Source organism: Hyaena hyaena, unplaced genomic scaffold (genome assembly GCF_003009895.1).
Source record: "Hyaena hyaena isolate Hyena2069 unplaced genomic scaffold, ASM300989v1 scaffold_1690, whole genome shotgun sequence".
Lineage (NCBI taxonomy): Eukaryota > Metazoa > Chordata > Mammalia > Carnivora > Hyaenidae > Hyaena > Hyaena hyaena.
In genome coordinates this window covers 159690-173598 of record NW_024082324.1, presented here as the reverse complement: position 1 = coordinate 173598, position 13909 = coordinate 159690, and positions in this window count along the sequence as shown.

The window sequence follows — 13909 nt, the reverse complement described above, 5'->3', positions numbered from 1 at the left end:
CCCCTGCCCAACTTTTGGGTCTTTCCAACCATGTCCCTGGGTGCCCCCCAGTTCTGCATCCCGGGACCCAACACACAGAGTCTCATCTCTTTTTCATCTGTGTTCCACAGTGCTTCTGCCTGTTTTGCCCGATGGGCAGACTGGTTTATAACCACCACTGCATTACTGAGTGCTCGTCATCTCCCAGGCTGTCCTGGGAGTTTCGAGGACCCCATCTCTAAGCCTTCCAGCACCCCTAACAGTATGGATTCAGCATCTCCAGGTTAGGGATGCATACACGAAGCTCAGAAAGTTGAGGGTGTGCACAGAGCCCCGCAGCCAGGAAGTGGCAAAACCAGAATAGGACACCCTGCCTGGCTGCCTCCTATGCCTGTCCTCACGGCCACACCCAACGTGCCTCCCCTTCCCTTCCTTCCTGGCTTCTTTTCCACCTCACCCTCTTCATGGGTGGCCAAAGGATGGTCCAAAGATGAATAAAGTCTGTCCTAGGCGCCCGTCTTTCCTGGCTCCCAGCAAGCCGCCATCACCACCACCCCTCTGAGCCCCCCAGCCCAGCTGTTGAGAATATCCCTGGTATCATGACAACAAGAGGCTGTCAGTTTTCAGCTGCAATAGACTCCTTTTCGGCTCTTCACTAAGAGTCCATTAAGGATGCCCCTTTCTCTAAAGTGTGGCGTCTTCAGGTTAAATTCTTCATAAGCAGATGTTTATTTTTAGAGAGCCGCTGTATGGGCTATTATTGAATGCTTAAGCAGTTTTTTAAGACAAGGGTCACCAAGGGCTCCCTCTGTAGAAAAACCTCCACATAATACCGCCTGCTGAACAACACAGCCAAGGGGAAAAAAAGAGAGAGAGGGAGAGAGGGAAAAAAGAGTCTTTTATTTAAAGAAGGAGGAATTGGGGGCGGGGGGGGACTCTGAAAGCATTTCTGTTGAAAGAAGCGGACTTGCATGTTTCCATTCGATGTGAAAATGGATTCGCTAAAGTTTATTTTTCCAAGAATTTTGAGTGACAATGACAACGCCAACAGGGTGCAGAAGACGGGCTGGGACGCATGGTCCCATGCTGGCCAAGGGTGAGTGTGAGTGTCCCTGAGGTCTTTCAAACATCTCTCTCTCATGCACCTAGCCGGGGGAAGACATCAGCTCTCAGCCAACTTGTGGGTGCTGGGAGGGGTGCTGTGGGGTCTCCTCTAGGTCGGGATGAGGGGCTTCTGTGGGATGCTGCAACAATGGGTTTTGTCCCCACACAATGGTGCTGAGGCCAGGTTTGATAACAACAACAATTTAAGGACAGTGAGAGAGAGCTCCCAGTTCTGGGTGTGGCCATGCCCCAAGGAGGGCATGTTCCATGCCAGCACAGTCACCCCACACGACAGAGGAAGGGGGTCTGGTTACTCCTCATTTATAGCAAAAGCTATAAATCCACTGGCTGCATGAGGAGAGACAAGGCTGTAGAGACAGAGGATGGAAGGACCCAGTGAACACAGGGCAGGCTGTCGGACCAGTTGGTGGTGTGAGTGAAGAATAAAGATGTAGGGACTGAATCAGTCGTAACTCTGAGTTCATCTGTAGTAGACGCTACAGTGATGGAGGTACATACAATCCCATCGCCCCATGACCCTAAGAGAACCTGGGGAATTGTAGTAGCTCCCTTTATCCCTGACCCCAGAGCCTCACTGTGATGAGCGGTCAGTCAGCATTTAGCCCCTTTCCACTCTGTGCCAGGCTCTGCTGTCTCCTGGGGTCGTGGACATGTGGCACAGTCCCTGTCCTGGCTGCACCCCTCAGCAGTGCTCCATTACAATCTTCCCCTTGAGCACATCTAAGGGCCAAGAAGCATGGGGAGGACCCAGAAAGGAAAAAGGTGGCCCCAACTCTCAACAAGTTCCTGGAACTATGGAACATAGTTGGGGGTGGGGGCGGTGCACCAAAGACACCAGGCATGAAGTCCCTAGTCAGCTACAGGAAGTCAAGGAAAGTTGGCTGCAGACCGCGGTGGTTGAGCTGGGGGTGGATGGCAAGTGAGGGAGAGCCCAGTGGTCAAGAAGCATGAAGGGAGTCCAGAAAGAGGGGTTGGCATGAGCAGACATGGCATCATGAGAAAGAAAGGCATGTGATGGGGGGAATCTGAGATCTCTGATGTGACCAGAGCCTGAAGTGCAAGAAGGGAGCCCCTTCTTCACCAGCCTCTCTCTGGTGCAGGCTCTCATCACCATGGCAATGGGCTCCTGTCTCCAGCCGGCCCCCTCCAGGCTGTCCTCCACACAACAGCAGATGTGCGCTCTCTAAACTCTCAGTCGGACCATGTCACCACCTTGCTTAAGCTCCACTTTGGCTGCCCTGGATATGGACCAACTCCTTATAGCGGTCGATAAAGCCCTTCTGGTTCTGCCCCCTGCTGACTTCCCTGGTCACATCTGCTACGTTCTGCCCTCAACTTGATCTTCTAGCAAATCTGAGCCACTCGCTGTTGTGCCTCCGTGCCATTGTTCACACTGTTCCCTCTGCCTGGAATGGCCTCCCCACCGATTTGTCCACCTCACCAATCCTACCTGCTTCCTACAGGATGTCCTTACCTGTCCCCCAACAAAGTGGGATCAGCGCTCCCCTGTGTCTCGTGCACATCCTCTGCCATCTCCTTTGACTATGGCAAGTGGGTTTATCCATTCACTGATTGTGTCTTAGTGTTCAAAGCCTGGCACACTGGTGATGCTCGGCTCACGTTTGCTGAACTGATCAGAACAAGGACAGTCAGACTACTTGACAAAAACCTCATCATACCAATGATCTTTGATCATCTGGACTCAGTGAAGGTCACCCCAGCTGTAAGTAAACCTGGAGTTGGCTTTGCTTGGCGTAAGATTAGTAGTTGTTTCTCCTTTAGATCCTTCTGCCTCTCCGACTTAGGACAGGTTCCCCAGAAACCACCTCCTCAATGAAGGTTCCCATGAAATAATGATTAGGAAACTGTCCCAAGAGGAGAAAGAAGGTGGGCTGGGAAGGGAAGGGGGTCACACAAGGGAATGATATCCACCAAAGTCCCACAGAGGGCAGCTGTGGTGCAAACCCTCAGATGCCCTGGCACACCTCCGTGTTGCCCCAGTGAGAGGCGAGGGCATTGTGGTACCCAGACTTTGGTTCCCAAGTACTTGTGGTCATTTGTGTATGTGAGCTAAGTGGACTTCGCTCCTAAAGGCAGTTCTCCAGCAAAAGGGCTCACCACTGGCTCTTGGAGTGTAAGCACATCAGCAGCCAGTGGGCATGACAGTGGCTATGATTGAAGAGGGTCCAAGTGGAGCACCAATAGCTTTTGCTACATTCTCCAGGCTCAGTTTTTCCATTTGAAAAAACAAAAAAACAAAAAAACAAAAAACAAAAAACATCTCCCAGGTCTATCCTATCTCTAACTTCCTCTGGCTTTGCAGCCTCAAGATAATATTCCAGTTCCCAGAAGATTGGGAGCAGACTGAGTCCCCAGGGGCTCAGAAAGACACTGTAGCCAGCCAGAAGCAACGATGGCCCTCTCCGGGGCACTAGAAGCCTGGGGCGGAATGCCCAACACAGGCGATGCTCTACCAGGGGCCTTTGCAAAGGAGTGCCACTGACATGGCACCAAGAGCAGCCAAGAAACTCCTCCGTCTGTTCTGGTTCTCCCGTCTCAGCCCGGCCATCTCTAGCCATCAAAGATGAAGCGCCTTGGGACAAATTCCAGCCTGCAACTCTCAGTACAGGCTCCCCTGACTTTTCACCAAGAGTCATGGCTGGTGCAGCATGATAAGATTTTCCTACCAGGAAATGCTCAAGGGTTGTGGCTGATGCCCATTTGGAGAAACATAGCCAAGGTGAGTGGGGGCGGGGGTGCAGATGGCATGGCACCTGGAAACAGAAAGGTATATGGCATCAGAAGGAGCAGATTTCAATTCTGACTTTTCCTTACCAGCTTTACCCAGACATTGAGGTAGGGGACAGAACTCTGTGACTCTTGTTTTCCCCATTGCTGGACCACACATAATTTTCCTCAAGCTGTTGGAAGAATTAAACTGGCAGTCATATGTAAAACTGCTCTGCACATTGTAGGTGCTTTAAAAACATGTCTGCCTGTTCTCCTTCATTTTATTGACTTCTCCTCGTGCTCACTGTCTTTCGTATGAACAGTGCTCAAGAAATATTGGTTGAAAGAATGAATATCTGGATGGATGGTTGGATGGACAGATGGATGGACAGGAGTTGGAAAGATGGATCGTTGGATGAATGATGGATGGGTGGATGGGTGAATGATTGGATGAATGATGGCTGGCTGGATGGATGAAAGAGTCTGGGTTTTGGAGTTAGGCAGACTTAGGTTTTAATCCCAACTCTGCTACGTAATCTTCTGGTTATCTTACCTCCCCAAACATCATCTGTAAAGTGGGCATAATGATTCCTATTCTCCAAAACTGCTGAGAAGAAAAAATGAGACAGCGGATATGAGAGACCAGAGTAAGCAAATGGTAAGCGATAGATACTCAACAGATGTTGTTACATGTGAGGATGGAATGGCTGACTACAGTTCCTCACTCTTCTCGGCACTCATACCCCTGCCAGGGCCTCATCATGGACACAGTATTACCCCCACGTGTTGACTTTGGGTTTGGCCTTGAGGCTTTCTCTGGCCAACGGCATATGGGCCAGCATGAGTCAGCCAGTTCCAACCTAAGCCTTAAGAGGACGTGTTGTCTTGCATTTCAGCCATAGCCCAAGGAACCTTTCCCCTGGGTAGCTGTCATCTCTTCTGTCTGGGCCCAGAATTAGCCCATGTGGAGCAGGGCCACCTCACCCAGAGCTGCCAAGCTAAGCCCAGCTAGTCTGCAGATTTATGAGAATCAGTGACCTTTAAAACCAGTGTGTTTAAGGGTGGTTCGTTATACAGCATTCTGTAGCAAAAGCTAACCAATACATGTCCTGCTCATCAGGGCTCCCTAGGTTCCCATCTGCTAACTTATATACCCAGAACTAGACCCCTGCTCTCCTGAAAAGACTTTTAGTATGCTTTCCCCATCCCCCACCAAACCATATCTCACCTCCTCAATCTTCAAGTTTTGCTCCAAATGTCCACAGCCTGCAGACACCAGTGGACTACCCCACTCCAGAGAGCACTTTAGCAGAAATGCTTTCATAGGCAAGAAAAACGCGACAGAGGCAAAGGTCTGCTTCTCAGCCTCTAAAAGAATTTTGTGTTGGCAATAATGCCTTTGACGACGACGGCGGTGCTCAACATTCCTAGATCGGCCACTCGGCATGAGTTAGGGACCACGGTATATGTTCCACTGGAGCTGCCCACTTCAATTTTCTCTTTGTCAAAAAAGAAAAAAATTAAAAGTGCTTTATGTGTACACTGAAGTACATCATTACCTTCTGAGTGCTTTATCATCATTACTGAGCGTTCCCGTGCAATCACAGAAGACCTTGACTCCCGCGAATCACACCGCCTTCCGCTTCGGGGCCGCTTCGACTGTTGCACATCAGGCATTGTTCCTGCGACGTTAGGAGGCCTCGCGTGAAGGAGCTGGAGAGGAAGCTCTCCAGGTAAATAGATACACTTTCTGTTTCCATTCAAGGCTTTGAGCCATTCCTTAACCCCCAGTGATGTTGCATAAATCGACTTTGCTTAGGAGGTCTGAAAAGGCTCGAAAGGAAGAATTTTCCTTGGGGACCTCCATTTATCTGAGTAGATAGTGGGGAGATACAAAGAGAAGGGGGTTGATGCTGGGCAAATTTGAGATGATTCAGGGGTCTGTTTGGTTGGGTGTGTGGGAATTGGATGGTAAGTGTGAAGGTTATCTGAATTTAATTGAATTTCTCTAATCCCTAAGGCATTCATGCCTCTCCAAGTTACCTAGAACCTCCTGGTTGAGACTAAATGGCTTCGTGTTGTGGGATGTGGTCTCACCGGGCATCCCCCCTACAGCAGGGACCCCAGCGCTCTGTCCACCCCAGGGCTTGAGCCGTTCGTGGCACCAACCCAGACAAAGGGCTCTTGTCCTGTGTCGTTTGCCAGGAAGCACCCCATCCATTCCTCCCTGAACTTCAGAGCGAGGAAGGAGGTCAGCAGACTGGAAGGAAACAGAGGCTGGGAAGCATTGGCAGCTAATGGCAGGCCAAGCCTGTCCCCACAGAGCCAGGCTGGGGCCCTGGCCGGGGACACTTCCTGCTACAAGCCAGGAACCCCAAGAAGGGGATTGGTCTGCTCTGGGGAGTGTACCCAGAAACCATTCATTCATTCATTCATTCATTCATTCATCAAGTAGTTATTGAGTGCCTACTGTGTGTCGGGAACTACTTACTGTTGGTACTAAATTAGTTATCCCAAGTCCTGCCTAAGTATAGATCTGAAAATCAGATGTGGAATTTTCAACATGGTTGTGTAATCTTGTCTCAAATCCCAGCAATGTGAGGTAGATGTTCTAGAAACTCTTAAAACATGTGGCATGGGGAAAAGCAGAAGCCGGTGTTGTACCCTGTGAGCCACCAGAGAGCAGGGGCGAGGCTTGTTGGAGAGTCCAGATGCCAGCCTCTGGGAGGGAGGCGGGGAGGAATCACCCAGATACTCCCTGTGAGGGTGGGCCCTGCCCGCCGCTACCACCCAACCTCCCAGACAGCTCCTAACAGTCCTTTGCTGACTCTGCTCCACACCCCTGCCTGCAGGAGGGGCCGGACCGCACTCCACACCTCTGTTCAACCTCCAGTGGCTCCCAGGGGTCAAAGGACAAAGCGCAAAGTCATAGCTGTTTAACAAGGCCTATGTGGCCGTCCTCGAGACCCGTGTCTGCACCTCCAGCCCCAAGTCTCACCACCAGGTAACACACAAACACCCCACTCACACCACACAGACACACATAGACACACACAGACACTCACACAAAGATAAACACACACCATACACAGACACACACAGCACACACACATACATACACCATATGCAGACACACACTCACTACACACAAACACACACAGAGATAGACACACAGAGATAGACACACACACACACACCATATACAGACGCACACAAACCAACACACACAGATAGACACACACACCACACACATATGCACACAGATAAACACACTCACACAGAGATAAACACACACACACAATCACACAAAGATAAACACACACCATATGCAGACACACAGCACACACAAACACACAGAGATACACACAGAGATAGACACACATACACCATATGCACACACACACACCCCAACACACACAGATAGACACACACCACACACATACACACACAGATAAACACACTCACACTGAGATAAACACACACACCACACACAGACACACACAGCACACACACAAACATACACCATATGCAGACATACTCAGACTACACATGAACACACACAGAGATACACACAGAGATAGACACAAAGATATCCACCACACACTCACACACACACCACACACCAACACACATCTCACAAATGGCATGTGCACACCCCGCATCCCTGCTGTTTCCCACCCCCACACCCTGTTGGTCATTCTGCGTTCCAGGGTGCCTTTCCTGACCAGTTCCCCCACAGATTCCCCCCTCCGTGCGCCCAGAACACCCCCAGGCGGGAGGGTGCCGCCCTGAGCATCTTCTGACACACATGGTCTCCTCTGATGGTCACCGTGGGCTCATAGGTACAGCCTCAGGCTGTTCCCACTTTGCAGATGGGGAATCTGAGACTGTGGGGTGACCCAGCGTGACCAAGGCCACGGTTCAAAGGAGGGGCCAGGGACCCACCCCAGCCCTTGCAGACCCCCAGCCCCGCCACAGAAGGTTTCGTTTGCCCCATTTCACAAACACCGAACCAATGATGGCAGAGGTACAGATGGCTGCCTGAGGTGGCCCAGCCAGGGAGCTGCGGAGTGTCCCCCTCCCCACTGCGGCCCCTTCCGGTGCCCACTCCTCCGCTGCACTGGGGGCTGCTGGTGGGCAGGGACGGTTTCTTACCGACTCCTCCATCCGGGCTTCTGGGGAGGGACCCAGCCCAGAACAGGTGCACCAGCAAGCGGGAACTGAATCAACACCTGAGCCAGGGCAGAGGTCAAGAGGGTCACTCCGTCCTGGTCTGTGGGCTGCATCCGAGGAGCCAGAGGGACGAGGGAAGAAAGACTAAGAGGCCCCTGCCCGTGGCAACCAGTCCTCATCCTCCAAGAATCATGTAGGACTTAAAAGCTTGTGTTCACGCCCTGCCTCTGCCCTGGTGAGATGCACGTCTGCTACTGAGAAGCCCTGGGGAATGGGCGGTAACATGACCCCACACAGGCTCTGTCTCCCCCTGGCCCAGAGTCTTCCTTTGGCCCAGGATGACCGCCGAAGGCTCCTTGAGCCCGGAAAGACAACAGACTTGAACTTGCACTCTCAACGCAAAGACAGTCTGCTTGTCCCACTCATGTTTGCATCCGAGAAAGTTCCTCTGCGGCCGAGAGGGGCAGGGTGGGAGGCAGGGGTACCATGGGGAAGAGGCTGCTGCCGGGGTTCATGCAGGAGGTGGCGGTGGGCCCCTGCTGGGCATGGCGGCCACCTGACAGCCCAGCTAACTGGTCGACCATAGAGCCTGCAGGAGAGAAGATACGAAGCCGCGTCCCAGGGGTCTGCCCCGTGACAATGATACCACTTATCGTGTCGTTAAGATGAGGGAGGAGCGTGAGGATAAACCGATGGGGTCTGTTGGGCACGTGTCACGCCGGAAGGTTCTCCAGCACACCCACAGGGTGACTCAGGAGATGACGGTGTGGTTGTGCTGTGTGTTTAGAAGGTAGCCCACGGGCTGGGAAGATACATTTGGGGTTGTGACTGTACAGGTGACACAGAGAGGTTGTCCAGAGAGCACAGGGGTAGGGAAACAGCGAGGACTAGTCTGTGACCAGGACACGCCAGTCTTACAGGACCTGGGAAGTTGTGGAGGAGGAGCATTGCGAGGGGTGGGAGGAAGTCTCGGAGAGATCACTGTTATGAAAGCCAAACGGGGAAAGAATTCAAAAGGAGGAGGAATAACGGAGCCCCAGGGCCCAGGGAGGTCAGGAGAGGAACTGGAAAGTGCTCCCTGGATTCACTGACTGCGGGAGGAATGCTGAGAGAGCGTGCGTCTCGCGCGAGCACAACACAACTTTATGGCTGTTTCCCGCCTCCTCGTTAAATTGCATTCATGGGGGAACTTTCCCCAGAGCTCTGCCAGACGCCCAGGGCTTTTCTGCTCATTGCTGGCCGCATCCTGTCCCAGGGCCGCTTGGCAGTCACACAGATTCCAGTCATCACCATGCCCAGAGCGAGAAACTGACCCACCCTTGATTTCAAGGTAAACCATCTCCCCCCCAAAGATTGGCCCTGAGCAGACTGGGCTCTGTAGTGGTGGGGGACACGTGGATACCTCTCTTCCTCCGCCTCCCTGCTCCCTCACACGGCTCCCCTTTCCAAGTCACAGCCTCTGGCAAAAGCCTTCCTTGCTCTACACCCTGACTCCGTTTTTCATATTCTCGAGCTGCTTGAGGAGCCTCACAAACACTGAACCGGTTTTTGCTTTGAGCTCCCTGGGATGACGGGCCCCTTGGTGGAAACTGAGGCAGAAAACGTGCCATGGTGACACGGCATCGGAGAACCACCTTGACCTCAGGGAGAGCAGGCTCAGTGGCCGGTTTCAGACAAGAGATGGGAGGCAGGAAGGCAGACAGGCTGGGTTTGTTCAAGGTGCTAGGAAAACAGAAGCAGTGTTCTGAGAAGGTGCCCAGCCCCTGCGGGTGCCAGGGTGCTGGGAGAGACAGCTTCCACCCAATCCGTGGGGGGTGACGGCGAAGCAGGCCTTCCCCAAATAGCCTCTTTGTGCTCTATTTACAAAGCTGCCCTCAAGATTCAAGGAGAAAGAAACTTAGTTGTTTTTAAGAATGGAAAACCAAAGGCAATTTAAAGGGGGGGGGGGACCCATCAAATGTCATTCGACTTCATCAGAAGCATTTCTCACCCTGACAAAAGAGAAATAACAAAGAGTGTGTTCCTGTTATTTTTCCAGAGGGACCGTCTATAGGCTGGTGGAGAAGGAAGTCATAAAAGATACGGAGGAAATGCAATAACTGGGTATTTCAGTGCATGGGAGGCTTATTCTTTGGGGGCAGGAAAAGCCCACAGTGGGACACTTTAGACAGCCTACTTAATTTCGAAAGAAAAACAAAATTATTTGCGATTTCAATGGCGGCCCCCATCACAGGCCTCTCCCACCGCCAGGGCCGCCTCGGTGGCAAGGAAATCAGTTGCCATGGTAACCCCAGGTTGCATCATTAAGTTTTTTTTAATGTGGAGAGGTGGGAGGCAGGATTTTAAACACCAGAGGAAGAGGAGGAGAGGGAGAGAGGGAGGGAGGGAGGGGAGAGGAGGCTTGAGAAGTGAGAGAAGACCAGGGGTAGGCGGAAGTCTCCGGAGAGGAAGGAGTTCTGGGAGCTGGGCCTCCCTTCCCTCGAGTAGACGCCATCTCCATCTCTCTAGAATCGCAAGAAGGAGCTACCATTTGCCCCCACTTGGGTTCCTCTTTGTTTCATGACTTAATTTGATCATTTTTTCTCTTGTCTGCTAAAAGGGAAGAAATTAGAAAGAAGGAGAGGATGACAAGAAGTAAGCTCCACCTGTTTGGTTTGTTTTCTTTTTTAAAGTCTTGAATGGGTCATTCTATTTCGAGTTCTTGTTCCCAATGTTCTTCAACGGTTTGGTCCCACACTTTCGCCGTCAGACAAGATGGAAAAATACAACTTTGCGCTTCACGTTCGACTTCTTAAAGCCGTGGCCCCGGCTCTCCACGCATCTGGAAAACAAGGATGGGTGTTATTGGACAGAATCACGGTTCTCTCCAGAGGAGCATTTTTACTCAAAGAATCATGGAGGAGAGAGTATGCCCTCACTCCATCGCTACAAGGCTATCTCTTCTCAAGAAACATGACTTTTGTCTTTCTTTTACCCGTGTCTTCATTCGGAAGAAGGAGAGGGAAACTCGGCCTTCAGCTGAGAGGGAAGTTCTGCCTTCAGCTCTGAAATACCCAGTTGGTTAGCTATCTGGGTCATGGGTTCCATTTTGTACCCCCTCCTTGTTTTGAGCCCTGTGCAAACCTTTATCTGCACCCAGCATAGGGTCCCAGCCGTTTGAGAGCGAGCCCCCCCCACCCCCCCATCCACCCGCTCCAGCACACGGAAGTTCTAACGGCAAGGGTTTCTGCTTCTTCCATGGAAAGAAAGGCAGGCATGCCAGTGAACATGGCAGTGCGTTGTGACGGCAAAGGGACTTAGAGATGGAATACCCCGTGGCAGTGTTTGCAGGGGAATGGCTCCAGGCCTCTACGCAGCTCTCCTTGCACCAGAGAAGATGACACCAACCTTCCGTGGCCTCCAGACTCAGGCAAATCCTCCACAGTCCCCACCCCTATTTCCTCATGTGGAGAATGGACTGTGACAACAGTTGCTGCTTACTTTGGAAAATGGGTGGGGAGGATCCAGTCGCTGAGATTCAGGGAAGCCCCTGTGTGGACAGTGAAGGCCTGGATGTGTGCTAGGCTCTGGGCTCCAGGCTCCTTCCTTGCACAAAGTTACGTCAGTTGTGCGAATGAGCTGTGAGGACCCACCTCCTGCCTGGCTCTCAGGACTTTTGAGGTCACTTTCTTGGCTCTCGGTTGACTAAGGCAGGTTAGAAACCAAGGGCCCCATACTATGGTAGCCACACTGCTCAAAGCAGTATCTCTTCTGTGGAAGCAGCAATCCCAAGACGCCAGCCCCCTTAATCCAAGGGGTGACAGCAGAGTGAGCCAGTGGCGCTGGGCAACACCACTCCGTGTTGGCTACTCCCCACACCACTGGCCCACAAGACTGGCCTGGCTCCACCTTCCGGGCTTCCTCCAATGCCACCAAGTCCAGCTGACCCGCCAACCTCCCTCAGAGACTCCTCCTCTCCTAGCAGAAGAATGCCTCCCAAGCAAGGCAACCTTTTTTCTCCCCCTCCCCCCCCCTTATGCAAGTGGCTATGTGGTGGCAGGTCCCCGGCCCTGACTCTGTGTTCTTCAGTAGACCAAATTTCCAAATACTAGTGCACTGTTCTTTCTCCATGCATCCAGTCAACAGTCAACATTTACGGGACACCTTCACTACACATTGGCTGAGTCTGGGAGTCAGCCAAGCATAGCCATGGACAAAACCCAACTCGATGCCAGTTTTTATAAATAAAGTTTTATTAGAAACAATCGTGCCCGTTCATTTACATATTGGTTACGACTGCTTTCACCATTCAGTGGCAGAATTAATAGTTGCAACAGACATCGTATGGTTCATAAAGTCTGAAATGTTGACCGTGTGGTCCTTTAGAGAAAAGCCCAACAAGATCTTGGGCTGGACACCTGGCAGAAGGGGGAGGCCCCCACTCACTGAGGCAGGAGGGTCAAGCTGGAGTCCTGTTCATCCAAGGAGCTTGCAGCCAAGCGGGGGGAACTGACTGTGTCCACTCTTGTTCTGTTATGGGGCAGGCTATCTTGAGAGGGTTTCAGAGAAGGTACAAAGGGACTTCCAAAGCAAGAGGTTTCTGCCTGCCGGAGGACTCAGGGAGCCATCTGAAGGTGCACCTTGCAAGGTGAGTTGGACTTGACCGTGTGAACATGAAGAGGGGATGGAGGGGCATTTGCCTGGGACCGTGGGATCTGTGGGAATCAGAGCCATGCACGCAGGAAGCAGGAAGTGCTGTGGTCAGGTGTGAAGGCAAGACGCCTGATGAAGAGCATCTGGAGACACGGATGGAGGGAGAGCTTTGGGCAAGATCCTGGTGGGCCTGGAATGCCAGTCCAAGGAGCGTGAAGTTTACCCTCTAGACACAGAAAGTTTTCTAAAGTTTTTGAGCTGGGGGTGGGGGGTGGTGAACGGGAAAGCTGTGCTTTGGGACCATTAAAAAGGCAGCCAGGTATAGTACAGACTAGAGATTGATATTTCCAAGAAAAATTAAGCCTTAAGATTTATTCTCCCTAACCCAGTCAAACGAAGTCATGTATAAGAAGGATTTTGTTAGCTATAAAATGTATGGGATTATTATGATTATTTATTATAACAATAATGCTAACCCAGGTAAGATTTAGACCTTTCTGCTCAGATTCATTTCCATGTTTCAATCACTTTAACAATTTCACCAGCCCGGGTTGTATTTTGACTTCCCCAGACAGTAATGGGAGCCCACAGGATATTGGGCGTGGCGTGATTAAGCAGTAACGCCTGAGCATTTGGATCCGGTGCAGTTATTTTTGGTGTGACACGGAACATGTCACAGCATCATAATGTCACATAACTGAGGGTCCAAGTCTGCCTGGGACAGAACACTTCCCACCAAGGGGGACACACCCTTTCCATGGCCTTGGCCTAGAAGGACGCTCGCTCTGCTGGATTCAGTCATCGGCAGGGGGTAAGCCAGAGGGATAAAGAGCTCAGGGGCACCTGGGTGGCTCAGTCGGTTAGGCGTCCAACTTCGGCTCAGGTCATGATCTCACAGTTCGTGGGTTCGAGCCCCGCCTCAGGCTCTGTGCTGACAGCTCAGAGCCTGGAGCCTGTTTCAGATTCTGTATCTCCCTCTCTCTATGACCCTCCCCTACTCATGCTGTCTCTCTCTCAAAAATAAATAAAGCATTAAAAAAAAATTTAAAGAGCTCACAGTGGTCTGTAGCCCTGACCAGCAGGAAGCTGGTGTGAACTGATGGAAGCCGGATGGGAGAGTTCTCACCAACCAAGGAGGGAACAACGGGCCATTAAGAAGGAATCCACTGAAATCAGGAACCAACACTTCGTGTAACTGGTAAAATGATGTGATTGGCACTTTGGCTTAAAAATTGCAGGTGCACCTGGGTGGCTCAGTCGATTAAGCATC